The 24,108-nt window shown below is 42.6% G+C and overlaps 1 protein-coding gene across 1 annotated transcript in view; it reads left to right on the forward strand.

The window, feature by feature from the left end:
* Positions 1 to 46: 46 nt before the first annotated feature.
* The window catches only part of C2 (complement C2), a 40,374-nt gene continuing 16,312 nt past the window's right edge, over positions 47 to 24,108 (forward strand). The window contains exon 1 of the mRNA XM_077760929.1: positions 47 to 183. The gene's annotated coding sequence lies outside the window, so the exon portion shown is untranslated. The remainder of the gene's footprint in view (positions 184 to 24,108) is intronic.

The raw sequence follows: 24,108 nt of genomic DNA on the forward strand, positions 1-24,108 counted from the left end.
GTCTGCTCCGCCTCCCCCAGCGCGCGCCCCTGCCCGCGCTCCCCGCCAGCCCAGCGCCCGCAGACAGTGTTGCCACCTGCTCGTTGGGGTAGCACCGCTCTGGCCAGCTGGACAGGGTTGCAGCAGCAGCCCCTCCCAGGAGCCCAGTCCTACCCGCGACTATAAGAGCTGTTCCTCTGTTGGGTATGTTCACAGTTTCTCCAGCCACATTTCATGACTTTTTCAACTCTTCTGAAGTTAGTGACCACCCTAGCCTTTCTGGGCTAAAAGGTGTTTTAACTATCTACAGAAACAATCCAGTACCCTCAACTTTCCTGTGTCCCACAGTCGTGTAACATCACACCCATCCGACCTTTCCCTGCATTCTCATAATTGATCCCACTTCTTGCCAAGGCAAACACCCTCCACTTGTATGTACTGTCGATGACCTTGCCCATTTCACCCCTACTGTGTAATTAGCCCTAGTATTAATTCTTCTAATTATGCGATTATGTATATCAGTGTGATTTTACCATCTTTAATCTTTCCAACTGTAACCGTCCTTCCCATCCATTCCTGCTTCTCCACAGGACTGGCAAGGTTAGAGCTCCACCGCCTTAAACAAAACCTCCCATCAACAGTGCACCTCATTCTTCTCTTTCTGTGTCACTCGCAAACTAACCTGCAGTCTCCACGGATTTATTAACGGCTTGTATTAGCACCTCTAAGACTGCCCACCTCTTTCTTGCACGCTCACTTCCCCACCCATTGAAGTCCAGGGAAAAAAGCCCCTGCTTCCCATTGATTGGATTGGTTTATTACATACTTCAGGAGATTAGAGCATTTTTCTTAGCATCAATTCTGGTGAAACTGCCTGTTACATAATGGGTTTGACCTCCGACTTCCTCCATTAGATTGTAAACTTCTTGATTGCAGGAATTATGTCATGGGTTATATTTTGCAAATAAAAGGCATGCAATAAATGACTGCTAAAGTCATTCCTCTTCAGTTCAGCCAGGATCCACCCATAAAAAGTTTGTTCCTGACTTAAACTGAATTCCTGAACTCAAAGGGATACCCTTTGGTGGAAGAGTGGGGGCAGTGTTTAGGTGGTGCTTGACTCTTTGCCTTTCCCTTTTAAATTCTCTGCTTTTTATGCCTCTACTCAGTTCTCCTTATTCTAAAATGCCCTCTTTGTAGAAATCTCCTTTATAGTCAGGCCATATGAATCTGAGAAAGAACTTTGGCTTTTGTGCCAGACACACCTAAGCTCAAAGCTATATTCCACTCCTTTTTTTTTTTTTAAAGTTTATTTATTTTGAGAGAGAGAGAGAGAGAGAGAATCCCAAGGAGGCTCCATGCTATCAGTGCAGAGCTCGATGCAGGGCTCCATCCCACAACCCTGGGATCATGACCTGAGTGAAAATCAAGAGGCAGATGCTCAACCAACTGAGTCATCCAGGCGCCCTGAGGAGTGTGTATTTTTTGTGTATGTCTGGGAAAAGTGGTCAAGGAGTAGTTAGCTCATGGCTTAGAGCACCACTCTTGGTTACTGATGGAGGTAAGCAGTGGTCTAGATAATCTCAAACAGGAAGAGTTACACATTTCTCTGAGACATTCAAAGTAGTTGGGGCAGTGGGTGTACTTTTGCATTATGCTTAGCCTAGACTGGAAAAATTTATATTCCTTGTGCTACCAGTAGGAAAGGAGGAGGGAAGTCAGTCTGGACTTTTAATCTATAGGCTTGTAAAATTTTTCCTGTATAACAACAGAACCTCCAACTCCTTTTTCTTTCTTTTGACCTACACTCAGCTCTTGTGCTCGCTATAGGAACCCTGAGTCCTGCTTGGCTGCTCCCTACCTCTCCTTGATTGCCTGAGCTACTTCTAGGCCTGTGGTACCTGGCTTAGGCCAGCCTCTCCAGCCAGGCCTGCTAGTGTCCATGCAAATGACCTAATCCACACCACAATTTAAAAAAATGGTCCTGTGTATTTTATGTTTTCTTAGAATTATTGGCATGGTCCAAAATTCAAAAAGTGTATTTTATTGAACAGGAAGGAAATCAATACAAGATGGGGTTACTTGCTTGCTTATCAAGAGAATACATTTGATATTCATTTGGGAGAGCATTTTACCTTGGTGGGGAATAAGGGCTCAGGAGCACATGATCAAAAATCTTTCTATCACCTTGGGAATTTTGGCCAACTGTTCAAGTAATAGTAGCTCAACAAAAAGTAGAAACCCACCTTGACAGGATTAAAGGACAAGCCATTTGGCTGCAGTAAATTTCCACCAAGTCCCAGGAACAAAATGGGATTAGTATTCTGGTCTGTTTTTCTGATTTCCTCAAGGAGTTCGTTCCATCAGTACTCTGGGCGTTAACCCAAGTGGGATTATCTATCTCGGCTGTTCTTTTAATGATTTATTTACTCATAAATGTGGCATGAGATGCTGCTCAAAGGCAGCAAAAGCAGAAACTAATTAATGGTTGTCCAAAGCTTTGAAGTTAGGCCAGGCACCAGAGTACTTACGGTTAGGAGCAAAACACTTAAAAAAATTTTTTTAACGTTTATTTATTTCTGAGAGAGAGAGACAGTGTGAGCAAGGGAAGGGCAGAGAGAGGGGGACACAGAATCTGAAGCAGGTTCCAGGCTCTGAGTTGTCAGCACAGAGCATGACGCGGGGCTCGAACTCACAAACTGTGAGATCGTGATGTGAGCCAGAGTCAGACACTTAACCTAGTAAGTCACCCAGGTGCCCCAGGAGCAGGACACTTTCATTCCCCATGATCCTGACCTCCACCCCTCCTCAATAGGAAGTAGCTAGAGCAGTCGTTGTCCCTCTCTCTCAAGGTCGGGGAATGACGAAAGACAAGGGCTGGGGGGATTAAAACTGGGGATGGAAGCCCCCTCGAACCCCACAATTTAAACATAGCTGCCTCTGACCAGTCACAGAGCCCTTGGTCACTCTTAAAGAAACCTGTAAACTTGCCTTAGGAAATAACATTATGTTGCCTCCTTAAAAGTCTGTGGGATGCTGTTCTGGCTGAGATGTCAAACATACTGTGCCACATTTACAAGAAAAGAAATACTAATAGTTTGCAGCTTAGTAATAGTCACAGCATGTAAAACATCTGCCTTTGTACTCTAGAGATGACATCACTGAACACAGTCTGCTGCGAAGGTCTTGTGGTTCCAGGCCCCTAAAGAGGAACAGCCAAGCCCCTGCAGTAGAGTGACCGCCTCCCTGCCCTCACGCCAACACCTGACAAGGAGATGCCAAAAGGGAGAAGATGGTCAAGAAAGGAAATATTACAGTTGATCACTTGGCATGAGCCAAGACCCTGAGACCCTTACCCTGAATTTTCACCCTTAAAAACCCCTGCTTGTTAGTCAACAGGGAGGCTAGGACTTTAAGCACTAGCTCCCTATTCTTCTGGGTGGCACCACACCAATAAATAGCATTTTTCTTCTCTCCAAAAACAAAGCCCCAAATCAAACCAAGCCACCCCCTCCAAAACAACCAACCAACTAAACAAAAACCAAAACCCCAAAGACCACAAAATTCAAAAAGTATAAAAGGGTACAGACTGAAAGGCCTCCTTCCAGCCCCTACCCAGTTCCCCTGCCCTCCAGCAACTGACATTCCTGGTTTCTTCAAAGCTTCTTGACCTTCTTCTAATAACTTTTATCTTGTCTCCATTTCATCCACTTTCTTTCCAGGATCACCTGCTGGTGATTAACAGCATCTGGAACTTCATCCTCTCTGAAATTTGAAATGCCAGCGTACACATTCTCAGATGTCTCCCTGGAGGGTGGGGGTGCAGAGAGTATGCCTGCCCCACTCCCCAGGGAGGCCTCTGGGCATCTCTTGCATCTTGTTCTCCCCTTTCTCTTACATCCCCTCCCTCCCTTTCTCACGTGCAGCACTCAGCTGCTCTGACTTTAGCTGCACCCTTCAGTTGGGTTGGTGGGAGTGGGGGTTAGGAGGGGGCTTTCTGTGCCTGGAAGAGCCCCTTCCCCCACCATGATGCCCTTTCTACTTGCCCACTCTCCTGAGTCCCCTACCCCTCTCCTGATCAATTCCCTTCTCTCAGCAGACTAGAGTGCTCTCTTTCACACCCCAAACATCCCTTTCTTCACTCATCCTTATTCCCCTTTCCTTAATGTCAGGGCCTGTTGAAAGTCCTTCCTTTCCTCCTATATCCCACTCTGAATCTTGCTCTATTTCTTGCCCTCTTGGGCTTTTACTTGCCCCTTTAAACCCAGACCAATCTTTGCTTCATTAAGAGAAAAAAATCTTTCTTCAGCCTGGTCCCTCTTGGCTGCCACCACACTTCTCCTTCCCCTTCCCAGCGTAGCCAGCATTGTGACTGTTTACCCTCCGTGACTCTCTTCACGCTCATCCTCTCTTCTAAGAACGTGTATTGCGAATACATATACACATTGAAGACCGTATAAAATGAGCACGTGTAGTTAAAGACAAATGAAACAGAATACTTGGCTACCTGACCATAGCTTAAGAAATAAATTCCCAGGGGGCACCTGGGCGGCTCGGTTGGTTAAGCATCCAACTTTGATTTTGGCTCAGGTCATGATCTCACGGTTCATGGGTTCCAGCCTGGAGTCCGGCTCTGCGCTGGTGACGTGGAGCCTGCTTGGGACTCTTTCTCTCTGTTTCTCTCTCTCTCTCTCTCTCCAAACAAACAAACAAACAAACAAAAATTCCCAGGACCTCAGATGTCCTTTGGTCTCCACACTGACTGCATCCCTCTCCCTTCCTGCAGGGTGACTGCTACTCTGAATTTCTCAAATATAGATCCATTTCTTGTCTTGAAATTTCCTTTATCTGTGCATTGTTGGTATTCCTAAATAGCATGCTGTTTAGCCTTGTGCATTAGATGTTCATATAGATAGAGTCGTCATTTATGTGTTTTTTAACTCGTTCTGATTTTGTTGAGTTGTATAGTTGCAACCTTCGTTCTATTGCGTGCTTACACCTCAGTTAATCCTTTGTCCTGTTGATGAACATTTGCATTATTTAAACTGGTTACTTAAACAATGCTGCTGTGAGACCTCTTTTACTCATCTCTGGGTATGACATGTAATCTTCTCCAGGGCAGCAGGCTTCAAACTAGGGACATGTATCCCTGTAGTGTGACAGGACTGCTCAAGGGGTAGGTGGACCTGAATAAATATAAGGGAACCCTTCTCAGATCAGACTCTCCCAAAAGGCATAGGGGTGCTGATGGACCTGAAGAGGCCTCTGTGAAGGAGAAGCACGTGTCCCCATTCTCTTGCTCAACCCTCCCTTACCACAGAAAGTAGGCCCCAGGGGGAATCAGGAGAGTGGAAACACCAGGGCACCAAAGGGACAATTCCGAAATCTATCTTGGTTCTGAGAAACTGAGTGACCTAGTGACATCATTCTACAAGTCAGCTACTTTCTCTGTCATTACAACAAAGTTATGTGCACTTATCATTTTACCCTTTTTATTATTGAGGTAAAATCGACATAACATACAGTTAACCATTTTGAGGTGAAAAATTCAGTAGCATTTAGTACATTCACAATGTTGTGCAACCCCCACCTCTGTCTCACTCCAAAACATTTTTATCACCCCAAAAGAAAGCCAGTACCCCTTAAACAGTTGCTTCCCTCCTTCCTCCAGCTTCCAGCAATCGCCAATATGTGTTCCATTTCTGTGGAAATATATATATATAAAAATATATTCTGGATATTTTGTATAAATGGAATCCTACACTATGTGGCCCTGTGTCTGGCTTCTTTCACATACATACTGCCCCTTCTAATTTTTTTTTTTGTATAAGGTGATTTTTTTAAAAGTTTACTTATTTATTTTGAGAGAGAGAGAGTACATGAGCTGGGGATGCAAAGAGAGAGTGAGAGAGAAAATCCCAAGCAGACTCCACACTGTCAATATAGAGCCTGATGTAGGGCTTGAACTCATGAGCCATGAGATCATGACCTGAGCCAAAGTTTGACACTTAACCAACTGAGCCACCCAGGCGCCCCAGTTCTTCATTCCTTTTTATAGCTGACTGATACTCCAATCATGTATAGACCCAATTTGTTCATTCCTCTGTTGATGGATGTTTGGGCTATTTCCATCTTTTGGTGTGATTATGGATAGTGCTGCTATGTACATGTATTTGTTGAGTACCTGTTTTTAGTTTTTTGGGGTATGTACCTAGGAGTTGAATTTCTGGGTAGTATGGTAATTCTATATTTAACTTTTAAGGAACCATCAAGCCATTTTCCACAGCTGCTAAATCATTTTATATTCCCACCAGCACGTTGTATGAAGGTTCCATTTTCTCCACATCCTAGCTCTCACTTCCTAGTGGGTATGAAGTGGTATCTTATTATGGTTTTAATTTGCATTTCCCTAATGATGAACGATATTATCTTTTCATGTGGTTGTTGGTGCCACTTGTATATTTTCTCTGGGAAATATCTATTCAAGTCCTTTGACTATTTTTAAATTGAATTGTTTGCTTTTTTGTTGTTGAATTGTAAGGGTTCTTTATATATTCTGCATACTAGATCCTTACAGGGTATATGCTTTACAAATATGTCTCCCGTTCTGTAGGTTGTCTTTTTTACTTTCTTTATAAAATGTCTTTAGATTGGGGTACCTGGCTGGCTCAGTCAGTAGAGTGAGACTCTTCAGGCTGTATGTTGGGTGTAGAGCTTACTAAAAAAAAGTCTTTAGATGCACAAATATTTTTAATTTGGATGAAGTCCAATTTATCTATTTTTCCTTTTGTTACTTGTGCTTTTGGTGTCCATATCTAAGAAACCATCACCAAGGGCGCCTGGCTGGCTCAGCTGGAAGAGCGTGCCACTCTTTTTGTTTGTTTGTTTTTTGCTTATTTATTTTTGAGAGAGAGAGAGAGTGTGAGGGGAAGGGCAGAGAGAAAGGGAGACACAGAATCTGAAGCAGGCTCCAGGCTCTGAGCTGTCAGCACAGAGCCTGACGTGGAGCTTTAACTCACAAACTGTAAGATCATGACCTGTGCCGATGTCCCATGCTTAACCGACTGAGCTACCCAGGCACTCCTATTTTTATGCTTAATTTAGCAAAGTTTGTAATATATTAATGTTATTTTGACAAATTAATTATTAATTATAATCATAATAATTAATCCAGAAGAAAAAATTTAAAGTTTAGAGCTGTAAGGCTACAGGAAAATTTTAAAATTCAATTTAAAGAAGCTTTATGTATTTATTTTGAGTAACCTCTCCACCTAACATGGGGCTCAAACTCATGACCCTGATATCAAGAGTCACATGTTCTACTGACTGAACCAGCCAGGCGCCCCTAAAAATTCAATTTTAACCTATATACATATTTTTGTTGCAGAGAATAGGAGACTTTAAAGCATAAGATATATTTTATTAAGATAATGTTTTGAGGGGCACCTGGGTGGCTCAGTTGGTTAAGCGTCTGACTCATTTCGGCTCTGGTCATGATCCCAGGGTTGTGAGATTGGAGCATGGAGCCTGCTTAAGAGTCTGTCTCTCTCTCTAAAATAAAAAAGAAAAATTAAGGCAGAGACTTTTTCTATCTTATTTATATTGAAAAAAGATAATGTTTTGATAGGTTGAAATAGAAACATGAATTCAGAAGAAATGGAACAGTGTGAAATTTCTGACTGTTAAAGAAGAGAGTGGTCATGTGCTTTCCCCCCCCTTTTTAAATACTTTTTTTTTTTTGAGAGAGAAAAGAGAGAGTGGGGGATGGGTAGAGAGAATGGGGGACAGAATCTGAAGCAGGCTCTGTGCTGAGAGCAGAGAGCCCCATGACAGGCTGGAACTCAGGAACTGTGAGATCATGACTTGGGCTGAAGTCTGATGCTTAACGGACTGAGCCACCCAGGTACCCCAATAACATTTTTTTTAAAGGTCAACGTTCACAACACGCTGGAAATTGCATCTTTTTGCAACTATTTAAACATTTGAGGAAAATTTAGGTAATAGCATAAAAATGTGCAAGGAGTACATACATAGTTTGCAAACTTTTAAAGTTTGAAGATGAAGTATTTCTCACACTCACAGTTCACTGTGCATGTGAATCATCTGGAGATTTGTTGTTCAAATGCAGATTCTGAGTCAGTAGGTCTAGATGGCGCCTAAGATTCTGCATCTCTACAAGCTTCTGGTAATGTCAGCACTGCCAGTCTGTGAGCTACACAGTAACGGTAAGCCCCCACTTATCCATGGGGATCAGGTTCCAAGATCTTCAGTGGATACCTGACACTGTAGAGGTACTGAACCCCACATATACTATTGTTTTTTTAATTCTCTTTTTTAAAAGTTTATTTCGAGAGAGACAGAGACAGAGAGAGAGAGAGGGAGAGAGAATCCCAAGCAGGCTTCACGCTGTCAGTGCTAAACCCCATGTGGGGCTCAAACTCATGAACTGTGAGATCATGACCTGCACTATCGAAGTCAAGAGCTGGATGCTTAACTGATTGAGCCACTCAGCTGCCCTTTGCTTTGTTTTGTTTTGTTTTTAAGTTTTTTTTTTGTTTGTTTGTTTTTTTTTGAGAGAAACAGAGACAGCAAGAGTTGGGGAGTGGCAGAGAGAGAGAGAGGGAGAGAGAATCCAGTGCAGGCTCTGCGCTGCCAGCACAGAGACCGATGTGGGCCTTGAACTCACAAAACCATGAGATCATGACCCGAGCCAAAACCAAGAGTCACTTAACTGAGTGAGCCACCCACATGCCCCATACTATTGTTTTCAATACATACGTACCTATGATAAATTTGAATTTATAAATTAGGCACAGGAAGAGATGAACAAGAATAACACAATAAAACAGAAAAATTATAACAATATACTGTAATAAAAGTTGTATGAATGTGGTCTGTCTCAAAATGTTTTTTGGGGGGGCGCCTGGGTGGCTCAGTTGATTGAGCATCCGACTTCGGCTCAGGTCATGATCTCATGGTTCGTGGGTTCGGGCCCCGCGTTGGGCTCTGTGCTGACAGCTCAGAGCCTTGAGCTGCTTCCGATTCTGTGTTTCCCTCTCTCTTTGACCCTCCCCTGCTCACGCTGTCTGTCTTGCTCTCTCTCAAAAAACAAACAAACAAACCAAAAACCAACATTTAAAAAATGTCTTTTGGTACTGTATTCAGTCTTCTTATGATGACGTGAGATGATAAGTTGCCTATGTGATGAGATAAAGTGAAGTGAATGACAGGCATTAGGTTCCTGTTGACAGGAGGATCATCTGCTTTCAGATGAGGTTGACTATGGGTAAGTGCAGCTGTGGAAAGCGAAACCACGGATAAGGGGTTACTGCTATACACCTGCAAGCGATGGGCTTTTCACGTGTTCAACCCCCCTGCCTGATGCTGAAGACTCTTCTGAAGCAGTTGTACCGATTTACACTCCCAAACAGCAGTAGCACTGCTGCTGCTTGTGCAAAGGTCACTAAAGGCTTCCTGATTTTCAGTGCTCCCTTCACTTGAGCCTTCTGCAGCCGGTGGCACATTTGACCATGCTGCTTTGATACATTGCCTTCCTTCGGTTTCTGACATCTCTTTCTTTGGGTTCCCTTCCTTCTACAACCTCAGCCTCATCTGCAACCCCTCACTCTTCCTTTGTCTCTCTTTTTACTCTTGGGGTCCTTGCCCTTTATTTTGTTCTCCCTGCGTGATCCCTTGTGCTGTTAAGAGGTTGGTCGCCACCTTGATGACTCTGATGGTTAGTTGCATGTGTCAACTTGGGTGTGCCACAGTAGCAATTCTGGATATTTCTGTGAAGGTAATTTGCAAATATGATTAACATTTACACTCATTTGACTCTAAGCAAAGGAGATTCTTCTTGGTAATGTGCGTGGGCGTCATCTAATCAGTTGACGACCTTAGGAGCAAAAAACCAAGGTTTCCCAGAGAAGGAATTCTGCTTCTAGACTATAACATAAAAATCCTGCTTCAGTTTCCAGCCTGCCAGACTGCTGGACAAATTCCAACTCAAGACCACAGCATCAACTCTTCTCTGAGTTTCCAGCCTGCTGGCCTGCCATATGGATTTTGGACTCAGCAGTCCCCATAATTGCATAAACCATTTCCTTAAAACAAGTCTCTTTGTATTTATGTTTCTGCTTCTATGGAGAACCTTAACTGATACAGATTCTCACATATCTGTCTCCCACCAGACCTGCCTCCTGTTTCCAGTCTAGAATGTCCATCTCCTCCCGAGTGTTCTAAAGGTACTTAAAACACAGTATGTCCTGATAGAGTCTGTTCTCTTTCTCCCCAAATCCATTTCTTCTCCTATAGGTGTCACCGTTCATCTTTTTTTTTTTTTTAATATTTATTTATTTTTGAGAGAGAGACAGAGTGCAGGCTGGGGAGAGGCAGTAAGAGAGGAAGACACAGAATCTGAGGCAGGCTCCAGGCCCTGAGCCACACATGGGGCTCGAACTCACAGACCACGAGATCATGACCTGAGTTGAAGTCAGAGGCTTAACCAATTGAGCCACGCAGGCGCCCCGGTGTCACCGTTCATCTTACCAGCCAAGCTCTAACCTGGGATTCAATATGGACTTCTCTTTGCCCTTTATCCCTCATATATGCTTAGCCACCAAATCCTTTCCCCATCTATTTAATAAGTATATGAGTTTCTACAGTGTGCCAATGGTGAGCTAGTGCTGGTGGTTCAAAGGAGAGTAAGACACATTTGCTGAAACCCTTGTTGATGGGACTACAAAATGGTATAGCCACTATGAAAACAGTATGGTGTTTCCTCAGAAAAATTAAAAATAGAATTATTGGGACACCTGGGTGACTCAGTCAGTTAAACAACCAACTCTTGAATTTTAGCTCAAGTTATGATCTCACGGTTCGTGAGTTCGAGCCCCGCATTGGGCTCTGTGCTCAGAGTTGCGGAGCCTGCTTGGGATTCTCTCTTCTCCTCTTTCTTTGCCCCATCCCCTGCTCTCTCTCTCTCTCTCAAAAATAAAATAAAAATGTAAAAAAAAGAATAGAATTACTATGTGATTCAGAAACTCTACTTCTGTGTATACAGCCAAAAGAATTGAAAGCAGAGTCTCAGAGGATAGTAGTACATCCATATTCATAGCAACATTACTTGCAGTAGCTAAAATTTAAAAACAACCCAAATGCCCATAATCAGATGACTGGGTAAGCAAAATATGGGTACACATACAATAGAATACTACTCAGTTTTAAAAAGGATGAAAATTCTGACACAGGCTATAACATGTATGAACTTAAGGACCTTGTGCTAAGGGAAATTAGCCAGACACAGAAGGATAAATACTGTATGATTCCATTTATATGAGATACTTAGAGAAGTCAACATCATAGAGACAGAAAAAGCAGAATGGTGGTTACCAGGGTGAGGGGGTGAGGGAACAAGGAGTTAGTGTTTAATGGTTACAGAGTTTCAGTTTTACAAGATGAAATGAGTTGTGGAGATGGATGGTGGTGATGGTTGTAGGACATTATGAATGTGTTTAATACCACTGAAATGTACATTTGAAAATGGTTAAGATGGTAAATGTTATGTGTATTTTACTGCTATTAAAAATTTTTTAAACAAATGAGAAATAAATTGATTTAGTAGTGAATAGTCATTTTAATACAGAAAATTGTCCTGTCAAATATAACCCTTGAAAAAGAAACCTATCTCTTTAGAAGCTAAAAATCCGTATCTATTTATTGGTCACATTTTGCTTCTCTTGTTGGTTTCCCAGGAAGCTAAAAACCTCTGTAGTATTCCACTGCCCTTCAAATTGAATAATAAAATGTTAATTTGTAAAAAACCAAAAAGACATTTCATGGGCTCAAGAAGACTACAGTTAATAAATAGGCAGAGTATGCTGGGGTAAGTGTGAAGATGCAGGCAGCTGGGGTGTCCAGGGAGCTCAGCGGAGAGCGCAGAGGGGCCTCCAGGGTCTACTCCTCACTTGTCCTGGCTCTCCTTCCCCAAGTCTCTGCTTCTGTTTAGGCCCTCGTCTCTTGCAAGGATTATAAATGTCTCCTAACTGATCTTCCAATTCACCTTCCATACTGTTTCCAGAATAATGTTTTTGAAATGCATTTGAAAACCTATCACTTCCTTTATCCAAAATGCCATAGAACTAATTGCCTTACAGGCTACCAACTTCGCTTTTAATAGGGCATGCTGCCCTCCACGCTCTCATCTTACTCCTCGCCCCTCTCCCATCTAGCCTCCCCTTCCCTCTCCCACCCTAAAACTTCCTAAATGTCCTTCAGTTCCCTAACTCTACTCTGGGGTTCCATACTCCCAAGCCTTTACTCAACGCAGATTGCTTTGCCCTCTCTCTTCCTTGTTGGGTAGTTGAATATTCATCTTTTAAGGCTTATCTCCAGTTTCTCTAGGAAGCTTTTCTGAACCTCTGAGAGATCTGATACCTTTGTGTGTCTGTGAACTCTAGATGCACTCCTATCTCAGGTTGTATCAGTCAGAATGGGTAAGTAATGCTGCAGTAACAAACACCACCACAATCTCAGTAGTTTAACACAACAGTTTTATTGCTCACTCATGCTACCTGTTGGGTCAGTGGGATGGGGTTAGGGGCCTCCGATCACGTAATCACTTGGAGATCCAGGCTAAATAAAGCGCCACCAAAAGAGGGCGCTGTAATATCTGTCATTGCATTGTCAATTAGCACTTCTGCCCAGAAAAAACAACACACATTTTTATGCTCACATTTCACTGAGGAGAGCAAGTTATTTGGATATGCTTAACTTCAAGAGTGCCGAGAAATTCAATCCTACCATGTGCCTGGAAGAAGGCAGAAAATAGGAAAATTGGTGAACAGCCTAATGACTACCACAGCTTGGTGCAATGCTTACTTGCTTCCTTCTCTCTCTTCTACCGGACACTGGGGATCCCAAGCATGTCACTGGGTCCCTGCCCTTGACCAGTTTGTGCTCCAGTCATGAGGAGAGACCAGTAAACCAATGGATTGTAATTCTCTGTGTTAATATTATAGTCCAGATTTGACTGGAGTGTTGGTTGGGGAAATCCAGTGAAAGGAGAGCAGTGGATTATGGGAGAGGTGAACGGGGAAAGGGACAGTCTTAATTTTCGTGCCCCTGAAAGCAGAGCCTGAGATGTAGGTGTAGGCAGTTAATTTAGGTGATTCCAGAAAGCAGAAGTGAGGCAATGTGATATTGTGAAGAAGGAAAAGCCAATTTAGGAGGATAATAGTGAAGTTACTGTTGTGTGCAATGGGAATTTGATTCCACTGGAACTTTTTGAAGAGAGAAACAGAATGTCTCTGGAAATTGCCCACTGGAAGGACAGGAGGCAGGAATATTTAGGCACCAATTTCCATTCTCTGATTGATTGCAGGTTGACTCTGAGACGTTAGTTTCCCTGCTTTTCCCACTTGTGCTTGCCCATGGGGCACTGAGGCTCTGGAAAAGGTCCAGGTTGGGATGATTTAGGTGAGTCTGAGCTCCAAAGAACTGTCTACCTCAGCCATAGCTGAAATCAAAAAGGGGCAGAGAAGATACAGGGCACAGGAAGTGGCTGCTACAGGGGCGTAATGTTTATCGAATTACTGCTTCCTGTCAGTTGCTGTGGTAGGTGCTAATTTATGTACTTTACCTTCATTTAATACAGCAATCTTATGAGGTAGGTTTTGTGGTAATGGATAGAAAGATGTCATCCGAGCAAGGATAATAGGTGGCTCTAACAGGGTGGCTTTACCTTCATTTGGCCATTTTTCCAAAAGGTCTGTCTCAGAAATGGGATTTTAAAAATGCAGATATGACTAGGCTCCAAAGAACTGACTCATGCTATAACACTCATGAAAGACTAATGTATGAATGGCTCATTTATTTAAAAAAAATTTTAGGGGCGCCTGGGTGGCTTAGTCGGTTAAGCGTCCGACTTTCGCTTAGGTCATGATCTCGTGGTTCGTGGGTTCGAGCCCCGCGTCGGGCTCTGTGCTGACTGCCAGCTCAGAGCCTGGAGCCTATTTCAGAGTCTGTGTCTCCCTCTCTCTCTGACCCTCCCGTGCTCACGCTGTCTCTCTCTCTCCTAGAAATAAATAAAAATATAAAAAAAAATTTTAGCAGTTTTCATTTTGGGAGAGAGAGAAGAAGAGCATGAACAGGGGAGGGGCAGAGAGAGGGGGAGACACAGAATCTGTAACAAGCTCCAGGCTCGGAGCTGTCAGCACAGAGCCCAATGTGGGGCTCGAACCCACGGACTATGAGATCATGACCTGAGCCAAAGTTGGACGATTAACTGACTGAGCCACCCAGGTGCCCGTTGAATGGCTCATTTATTAATTTCAGTGGTAGGTGTAACTTGAAAGATGATTCAATACTCATATTCCCCGAGCTTTATTATTTATTTGTTTGATATTTTCGACAGTGCCTATTGTGTGGCAGGGTCTTTGTGTGTGTTTTGTCTAGTCTTTTTATTTGTTTGATCTGAGAGGTCAAAGGGGGTTAAAACTTTTTATATTATAATTTTTTATTATGGAAACTTTCAAACATACACAAAAGCAGGTAGAATACACAGATAACCTGGCTTCAACAATTTTTGAGTTTTCCAGCCTTGCTTCATCTGGCCTCCCCCTCCCACTGGAGAATTTTAAAGTAAATGCCAGATTTCATATCAGTTAATCTGTATATACCATTGTTTGTATACTTAACATCAGAAGAGTTTTAAGACCATATCACCCCAATGATCATACCTAACAAAATTAACCATAACCCATAATATCATCTGCTATGGCTTCTCTATGTTCAAATTTTCCTGATTGTCTCAGAAATGTCCTTTTACAGTTGGTTTGTGAGAATCAGGATCTAAGCAAGGGCCACACATTGCATGCATTTAAGCAATATGACTCATAATTCTTTCAGTCTATAAAGAATTCCACCTTTCCATGACAATTATTTGTAGAAGAATGCACATCTTTTGTTCTGTTACTCCATGTACTCTAAAAATGGAATAAAATTCTAATTCAGAGAACAATGAAACATTTTGTAAAAAATATTCAGAGGGATTTCATTTGGGAGAAGCTGAAAAGTGAAAAGAAATGTTTTAAGGGAACTAAAAGACTTGAGATTTTACATAAAAAATTTATAATGAAATTATGTTTTAAAATTAAATTTGGGGGAGAGGGTGGGAAATGGCTGGAAAGGGCACAAGAGAAACTTCTGGGGTGGGTAATGTTCCATATCTTTTTAAAAAATATTTATTTATTTTTGAGAGAAAGAGCACGTACAGGGGAAGGGCAGAAAATATGAAGTGGTGACAGCAGCGAGCCAGATGCAGGGCTCAAATTCAGGAAATGCAAGATCATGACCTGAGCCAAAGTCAGACACTCAACTGACGGACCCACCTAGGTGCCTCAGTTCCATATCTAGATATGAGTTGTGGTTACTCTGGTGACAATCCATGTAAAAGTCAATAAGTTGTACACATAAGACTTGTGCATTTTATGTGTGCTATATTTCAATAAAGAAAAGATAATGCAAGTTGGTGTGTCAAAGGTGAAGACTCACATGTTACTAAAAATAGATTCGACCATTTCATCTAGGTTTTCCAATTTGCTAACATATGGGTTGCTCACAATACCCACTTACAATCCTTTTCATTTCTGTAGAAACAGGAATAATGTACCCAATTTCATTTCTGGTTCTAGTAATTTGTATCTTCTCTTTTTTCTTAATGTGGCTATCTAAAGGCTGTCAATTTTGTTGATCTTTTAAAAAAAAACAACTTTTGCTTTCATTGATTTTCTCTATTGTTTTTCTAGTTTCTATTTTACTTATATCTGCTCTGATCTTTATTATTTCCTTCCTTCTGCTAGCTTTGGGTTTAGTTTGTTCTTTTTCTAGTTCCTTTAGCTGTAAATGTAGGTTGTTGATTTGAGAACTTTCTTGTTGTTGTTGTTTTTAATGTAAATGTTTATAGTTATACATTTCCCTCTTACTACCGCTTTTGCTGCATCCCATAAGTTTTGGTATGTTGAATTTTAATTTTCATACATATTTAAGTATTTTCTAATTCCCCTTGTGATCTCTTTTTTGGTCTATTGGTTGTTTAAAAGTGTGTTGTTCAATTTGAGTATTCCAGTTCTACTTTTGTTGTTGATCGCTAACTTCATCCTATTGTGATTGAAGAAGATACTGTGTGTGGTATCTATCTTTGGAATCTATTGAGATATAATTTATGGCCTAACACATGGTGTATCCTGGAAAATGTCTCATGTGCACTAGAGAAGGGTGTGTGTGCCGTTGCTGTTGGATAGCATTCTGTACATGATGTCTCTTAGATTTAGTTGGCTTATTGTGTTGTTTAAGTCCTTTATGTTCTCACTTACTTTTTGTCTGATTATCCTGTTTATTGTTAAGAATGGGTTACTGACATCTCCTACTATGATTGTAGACTGCCTTTCTCCCTTAAATTTTGACCCTTTTTGCTTGATATATTTTGGTGGTCTGTAATTAGGTGTGTAAATGTTCTAATTCTTATATGCCCTTGCTGTATCGAACCTTGTATATATGTATAATGTTCTTCTTTGTCTCTTGTAAACTTTTTAAAATTTATCTTTTTATTTTTAAAATATTCTTAAAAATTTTTTAATGCTTATTTTTTTCTTGAGAGAGAGCACAAGCAGGGGAGGAGCAGAGGGAGAGGGAGACAGAGAATCCAAAGCAACCTCCGTGCTGTCAGTGCAAAGCCTGGCTTGGGGCTGAACCCACAAACTGTGAGATCATGACCTGAGCTGAAGTTGGACCCTCAAGTGACTGGGCCACCCAGGCGACCAAACAGTTTTTAAAGGTTTATTTATTTATTTTGAGAGAGAGAGAACAAGTGGGGGAGGGTCAGAGAGAGAGAGAGGGAGAGAGAGAATCCCAAGCAGGCTCTGCACTGTCAGCTTGGAGCCGGATGTGGGGCTCAATGCAGAGCTTGAACTCACAAACCACTGTAAGATCATTACCTGAGCCAAAATAAAGAGTCAGAGGCTTAACTGATTGAGCCACCCAGGCACCCCTGTATTTTTTAAAAATCCAGTCTGCCAATCTCTGTATTTTGATTGGAGAGTTTAATCCGTTTACATTGAAAGTAATTACTGAGAAGGAGGGACTTACTTCTGCCACTTTGCTGTTTCTTTTCTTTTTTTTTTTTAATTTTAAAAGTTTATTTATTTGTTTTGAGAGAGTAAGTGAGCTTAATCAGGGAGGGGAAAAGAGAGAGAGAATACCAAGCAGTCTCTGCACTGTCAGCATGGATCTGGATGCAGAACTTGAACTCATGAACAATGAGATCATGGCCTGAGCCTAAACCAAGAGTTGGCTGCTTAACCCACTGAAGCCCCTTCCCAGTGTCCCTTGCTATTTCTTATCTAGATGCCTTATAACTTTATTTGTCCTTTATTTTTGCTTTACTGTCTTCTTTTGTGTTTAGTTGATTTTTTCATAGTGAAACATTTTAAATTCCTTTATTTACTTTTGTGTATATTTCATAGTTATTTTCTTTGTAGTTACCATGGGGATTACTTTTAATACCCTAAAGTTATAACACTAATTTGAATTTATACCAGCTTAATTTCAATCACGTACAGACTGCACCCTTATGCGCTGTTCCCACTCCTTTTGGTTGGTGATGTCAAAATACTATAAGGATATATTTACTGCCGCTGAACTGTAACTTAAAAATGTTTCAGATGATAAATTTTGTTATGTACACTTTACCACAAATTTTTAAAAATATAGCTGATTTTTTAAAAAGTGGGATAATTCTATTATCGATGCATTTGCAGAAAAGGAGTATTTATCTTGTAGAGATGCATACTTATGTATATTAACAAGTGAAATGTAATATAGCATCTTGGATTTATTTAAAAGTAATCCCAGGAGTGGCTGGGTCTACAGATTGTTCATGTATTGCTGACTGTTGAAGCTGGTGATAGGTACATGGAGGTTCATCATATTTTATTTTATTTTTCTTTCTTTTTTATTTTGTAAAACTTCAGTCTGCGGAGAGGATGCATAAGAGTCTCCTGTTATTAATACAGCAGGGTGACTCTTTTGGTGTATTGGAACATTTAGGCAGATATTCAAATCACTTTTTCCTGTAAAATGGCTTTTTTTTCCTACTGGGAAGGAGACGGAGGATGCAAAAGAGGTGCTAAGACTCCCCAGAGACCCTCTGCAAGAATCTTCCTACCTAGTTCCAGAGCTTTCTCCCCTGGCTCCCTAAGTTTCCCTTCATCTGTTTGAATATATACCACAAGTACCCAATAAAAAGTGCAAAGAGAAATGAAGAGGATTTAGTGAAGAAAATCTCTCTCCTTGCCCCACACCCTATTTTCCAGCCTCCAGTTCTCCCCAAAGACAAATGTCCTATCCAGTTTTTTGTATACCTTTCCAGAGAAATTGTTTACATATAAGGAGCATATGTAGTTACAGCCTCTCCCCCCAACTTTTCGGCATAAATGGCAGCAGCCCATATACATGGTTTTGAGTGTCTGCTTAGTTAAAAAGTATATATTATATTACAGATAATATCTTGAGACATGACACTTCATACATACATAAGCCTTAAGCTTTCAGAGGCTACATAGTATCCCACTGGCCAACTACAAGGTGCTGTGCATTATTATTCTTCTGCTTATGGGCATGGGTTATTTTCAAATGTTTACTCGTGGGGACAATGAATGCTGTAGTGAATATCTTTGTACACCATACCTGTAGGGAAAAGAACCGCTCATTTTGATAGTCCTAATTTAATTCTCACAGGTAACCATAAGGGATTTTGCTGTTGGCTCCATGTATGACAGGTGACAAAACAGGTGAGTAGGACTGTGAAACAGCTAATAAATGTGCCAAGCCAAACCCAAGGTTCCAGGTTGTCTTCAGTCAAAGCATGAATTCCTTCTACTACACGGGGGCTATGTGTGCTGTGTGCTCATAGGGGCATGAGGAATTCTGCCAGGGTGTGACCTTTCATTTGAGTCTGGCAGAAAAGCAAGGCATGCATCTATGTCCCTTTTACACTAGAAAGCTCTCTCGCTGCCCCTTGACACTTAGGGGGTGAGGGTGGGAGACTGCCCTTCCTTGAATCCCAGCTCTGCCCTTTTGGTGGGAGGGAGCTAGTATTCAGAAGAGGAAAGGAAATGGATCACCCCCTATCTCCCCAACACACACACTCCCCAGGATATGGAGGAAAACATTAGGGACACATTTTTTTTAATTAAAAAAAACTTTTCAAAAGTAATCTCTACACCTAATGTGGGGCTCAAACTCACAGCCCTGAGATCAAGAGTCACATGCTCTACTGACTGAGCAAGACAGTTACCCCTGAGAAGCATTTTGAATGAAAGAGCAGAGGAGGGGCAGTTAGGTCCCCTTCCCACCAAATCTAAGTCCAGACCTGGGGGATGGAGGTGGTGAGAGAGGGATCCAGGGAGGTACAGCCTGAGGCCATCCCTTCCCTTGCCCTCTTCCAGCTGACCCCTGAATACATGAGTCATGGTCACTACCCTCTCACCTGGGCTACACGGGGCAGCCTCTGGTGGCAAGAAGTAAGGGAGAGGGAATGAGACACATCACTGGCCACCCAGGACTGGGAGACCTCGGAGGGATGGGATGGATAGAGGTGAGTAGGAGCTGTGTTGTGGGCAGATAGAGACACTGGTATATCCCAGGTTTGGTTGTTTACAGGGACTGGGTTTCCACATGAAGGAGTTATGGGAGGTTAGGGACAGGCCTTCTGTTTCTTGGGAGGTCCCCACTCTACCTTTGATGCCTTGCTTAATTCTCAAGAATTAGGGGGCCCTGCGTATAGGAGGATTAGGAGGAACTTAACGGAGGACCATGGGGGAGAAGAAGGGGGAAAATAGTGGGGGAGAGGGAGAGAGGCAAGCCATGAGAGACTCTTGAATGTTGAGAACAAAACTGAGAACTGATGGGTATGGGGGGGAGGGGAGAGATGGGCATGGAGGAGGGCACTTGTGGGGATGAGCACTGGGTGTTATATGGAANTGCACACAGCATGAGCGGGGGAGGGGCAGAGGGAGAGGGAGGAGCCTGCAACTCTTGATCTCTGGGTCGTGAGTTCAAGCCTCATGCTGGGTATAGAGATTACTTAAACAAATAAAACTCAACAAACAAAAAAAGAAATGGAAGGACTAGAAACCAAAGACACTTTTGTTGCTGATGTAAAGGATGCTGCTTACTTGGAATGAGAATAGGACTGGGGAGGAGGTTCTGCTGAGGTATAATCTTGAGTCTGAGGTATAACCATGAACCTTGATCTTACTCATGGAGCTCGTTGTTTCAATAGACCCCTCTACCCTCAAGTGTCCTTTCTGTGCGGAGGCTGGGGTGAGCACACAAAGAGCAAGAAGGCATACATCCTGTGTAGGTCCTGTAAGAATCTGGGGGACTGAGAGAGCTTCCTGAAGGATTGGAGAATAGAGAAGATGTCACAGGAGAGGGGATACCAAGAGGCAAGTGTCCAGGGGAAGGACATCCCCTGCCCTAGAGGGGAATTCAGGAAGCTCAGAAGAGCCACTTCAGAGAAAGTATTAGGAAGAGGCGCTGAAGCATTGGCTATGACTGTGGACTCAGGAGCCATGCTGCCTGGGTTTGAACCCTGGCTCTGCCACTTAGCACCTGTGTGAATCTGGGGCCAGTCATTTAACATTTCTGTGCCTCAGCTTCCTCATCTGTAAAGTGGGGATAACGACAGAACCTGGGCCATAGGCTTTTTGTGAGGATTAAGTGAGCTTCTACACATAAAGGGTTTAGAATACTGTCTGGCACATAGCGGGTCCTGTTAATATGAAGTCTTCTTCCCCAGAAGCAGCCTCCGAGACAAGGATTCAAGGACAAATAGTGCATTTGAGAGGTGGTGCCAGGAAACATGGGTAGGGGAGTGGGGCAGTGGGAGAGGGAAGGAAGGGAGTCAATAAAAGACAAGCAAATTTACCATTGCAGATGAATGGAAATTAGCCCCACTGAGGAACCCTGGATTGTGTAGAACATCACAATTGCCCCATGGTGGGCAGTGTGCCAGCAGGGATATTTATATGCCCCTTTCTTGTAGCTACAGATTGAGGGCGGCTTTCAGGGGGCTTTAGTTCTCCAGCATTCCCAGCTTTCTGGACACAAGTGGGGCAGGACACCAGAGAAACCTTCAGACACAGAGCTGCTATTGGAAGTCAGTGGCCCTCCCCAGTGGTGGGGCCCAAAGGATGTGAGTGAGGCGAGGACAGATCCTCCATAAATGTGGAGGCGTATTGAGTAATATTGACTCCACAGCTAAAATCACGTGGTAGGCTGTGAATCAGTCCAAGTCAGCCTAGTTTCCAAAACTTGGAGGTGATCCGGAAATGGGAATTGGCACTACAGTCACCATGAAAGGTGGCAGATCCTAGGATGTCAGTTAGATCCATGTTTAAGTGCCCAAACTGGACAAAGAATAGACTGGCCAAAAGAAGTCTACACAACAGGGGCCTTGCCCGGTTTACCAGCCGGTTTGCTCTTTGTAGGAAATTTTCAAGGAGCTGAGCTCCCCATGGGAGTAGTAAGGCATTTTGAGAGGCCATCATTTCTTATTTATTTATTTATTTATTTATTTATTTATTTATTTATTTATTTATTTATCTAGAAGTAGCAAGAGAGGAAAAGAGAGAGCATGTATGTGTGGGTGAGGGGCAGAGAGAGAGAGAGAGAGAGAGAGAATCTTAAGCAGGCTTCAGGCTCAGTGCAGAGCNGTCACCATGAAAGGTGGCAGATCCTAGGATGTCAGTTAGATCCATGTTTAAGTGCCCAAACTGGACAAAGAATAGACTGGCCAAAAGAAGTCTACACAACAGGGGCCTTGCCCGGTTTACCAGCCGGTTTGCTCTTTGTAGGAAATTTTCAAGGAGCTGAGCTCCCCATGGGAGTAGTAAGGCATTTTGAGAGGCCATCATTTCTTATTTATTTATTTATTTATTTATTTATTTATTTATTTATTTATTTATTTTTCTAGAAGTAGCAAGAGAGGAAAAGAGAGAGCATGTATGTGTGGGTGAGGGGCAGAGAGAGAGAGAGAGAGAGAGAGAGAGAGAGAGAGAGAATCTTAAGCAGGCTTCAGGCTCAGTGCAGAGCCCGCCTTGGGGCTCCATCTCATGACCTGAGACTAAATCAAGAGTCTGACACTTAATTGACTGAGCCACCCAGGCACCATCATTTCTTTTTATTTAACCTGTGATAGGAGATAAGTTGCAGAGTATGGTGTGTTGCTTTCTCCCTTTGGAACTGGTTCCCTGGAAGTAAGTATTAGAAGACTTGGATTGATGAGAAGAAATTTGGACAAGGGGAGACGCTGGTAGGAGTGGAGGGCTGTCATTTTAAGCATTATTTACCTTCTTCCTTCCATCTGGGGTGAAAACAGGTTGCATTCACCAGGCTTTTTAATGATGCAAAAAACAGACTAGCCAGGATCACCTTCACCAAATGGAAATCTACTGAAAATCTACTTGGGAGCCTAAGGAGGGGAATAAAGATCTGATGTTTTTAGGTCCAAAGCCTCTCAGGTCATGGTCCTTCCGTACCGGACTGGGCCTCATGGAGAACTGGAACAGGGCCCCAACTCCAATGACCCACTTCTTTGTCTGCTTTGATTTGCCACCAGGCAATGTGGCGTTTCCTTGAACAGTTTCCCATCATAGTTGACCTCCTCTCTTTTGCACGTTGTTGTCTACCAAAATCCATTCTCTTCTAATATAGTGTTAGAGTTACAGCTGTGCACATGGTAAACAAACTAGCGACCACATTTCCCAGCCTGTCGTATTACCAACAGAATATAAGCGCAAGAGCTGGGTGAGTTTCCATGTCCCTACTTGTTCCCTATTTTTTCTTAAAAGTATTTTTTTTAGTTTATTTATTTATTTTGAGAGAGACAGAGAGAGAGACAGAGAGAGAGAGAAAATGGGGAAGGAACATAGAGAGAGAGGGGGAGAGAGAGAATCCCAAGCAGACTCTCCACTGTTGGGACAGAGCCCCACGTGGGGCTCAAACTCTTGAACCATGAGATAATGACCTGAGCCAAAGTCAACACTTAACTGACTGAGCCACCCAGGTGCGCCCCCCTCCATTTTGTTTTCATTCCACTTTCTTGGGACTGGNGGAGAGAGAGGGGGAGAGAGAGAATCCCAAGCAGACTCTACACTGTTGGGACGGAGCCCCACGTGGGGCTCAAACTCTTGAACCATGAGATAATGACCTGAGCCAAAGTCAACACTTAACTGACTGAGCCACCCAGGTGCGCCCCCCTCCATTTTGTTTTCATTCCACTTTCTTGGGACTGGGATGCAGACTTGATAGAGACTTCTTTTGACCATGCAAACAAGGACAATTCTCAATGGTATGGCAGAGCCACCAGATGGAAGGAGCCTGGGATTCTGAGTGATACTGATGGGCCAGCCAGGGCCAGCTAGGGCCACTCTTACCATATCAGCCCTGTCTGCTTACACTGAGGTTTTTACTTGAGAGAGATGTAAACTTCTACCTTATTTAAATAATTGCATTTTGGGTTGTCTTTATTACAGCAGCTTAGATTAGACCCTGATAAGCACATGTCTGTGGGTGTTGCCTTTGGCTCCCATATAGATTTCTAGCCAAGTGTATTAGTTAGAAACATGTTTGGCTGCTAAAACAAAGGCTAGGACAACAGTACCTTAAATGGGCTGAGCATAAGTGGTTCAGGGCAGTCATGGTAGACCTGTAGGATTGGGGAGCAGAACTTCTTTAATTTTGTTGCTTTGTCATCATCAACACATGACTTCCATCTTGTGGTCTAAGGTAGCTGTTTTGGCTTCTATCCATCTGCCTGCATTCCAGCCAGGGGGAACGGGAGAAGAAAAATTGAGAGGCTACCCTGTAAAAAAATGTTAATTTATTTTTTAATTAAAAAATTTTTTTAATGCTTTATTTCTTTTTTATTTTTTTTAAATTTTTTTATTTTTAATGTTTTTTATTTATTTCTAGGAGAGAGAGAGAGAGAGACAGCGTGAGCAAGGGAGGGTCAGAGAGAGAGGGAGTCAGAGACTGAAATAGGCTCCACGGTCTGAGCTGGCAGTC

The sequence above is a fragment of the Crocuta crocuta genome, unplaced genomic scaffold (assembly GCF_008692635.1).
Source record: "Crocuta crocuta isolate KB4526 unplaced genomic scaffold, BGI_CrCroc_1.0 scaffold762, whole genome shotgun sequence".
In the NCBI taxonomy this organism is placed as follows: Eukaryota; Metazoa; Chordata; class Mammalia; order Carnivora; family Hyaenidae; genus Crocuta; species Crocuta crocuta.